At 53.4% G+C, this 581-nt stretch overlaps 1 non-coding gene across 1 annotated transcript; it reads left to right on the forward strand.

Annotated features, from left to right (window-relative positions):
- Positions 1–188: 188 nt before the first annotated feature.
- TRNAR-UCU lies at positions 189–281 on the forward strand. The gene is made up of 2 exons: positions 189–225; positions 246–281. It is a non-coding gene; the product is annotated as a tRNA-Arg (tRNA).
- The last annotated feature ends 300 nt before the right edge of the window (positions 282–581 follow it).

Here is a 581-nt window from a genome sequence, read left to right on the forward strand (position 1 = left end):
GGGGGGAAGTTTTGCAAACTCTGCGCCATGGGGCGCCTGGGGCTGGGGCTGGGGAGCGGGTCGGCGGCGGAGAGCGGAGCTGCAAGTGAAACCCAGCGGCTGGAGGTGGACAAGAGGAGTCGCTTGAGTCAGGCTGTTCCGTGCAAAGGTCAAGAAGTGGATGTGGCGGATCCTCAGTTCCTCCGACAGGCTCTGTGGCGCAATGGATAGCGCATTGGACTTCTAGCGCGATGACAGATGGAGTCATTCAAAGGTTGTGGGTTCGAGTCCCACCAGAGTCGTATTTTGCGCCCTCCCCGGGTAATCATTGGCAAACCTGGCTGCTGGAGAGCAACAGGGCGGAAAAAGTTGGCTGGTGAATCGGTTCGTTTTTGAAGGGTGTCAGTTTCAAACTCGCGCGCTTCGCTGGGGCAGTTTTGAAACTCAGTTCGGTACTTGGAAGTTTGGTGTTAGGAAACCGATGTCTTTGTGAAGGATGTTACGGGATCATTTATGAAGCGTTCCCTCTAAATGTGTTTTAATTTTGGCCAATGTTATTTTCAAACTCCCCGGCTTGGTGGTGAAGTGTTTTTAGCTGGTTA

The sequence above is a fragment of the Terrapene carolina genome, unplaced genomic scaffold, assembly GCF_002925995.2.
Source record: "Terrapene carolina triunguis isolate 2854851 unplaced genomic scaffold, T_m_triunguis-2.0 Scaffold238, whole genome shotgun sequence".
NCBI lineage: Eukaryota > Metazoa > Chordata > Testudines > Emydidae > Terrapene > Terrapene triunguis.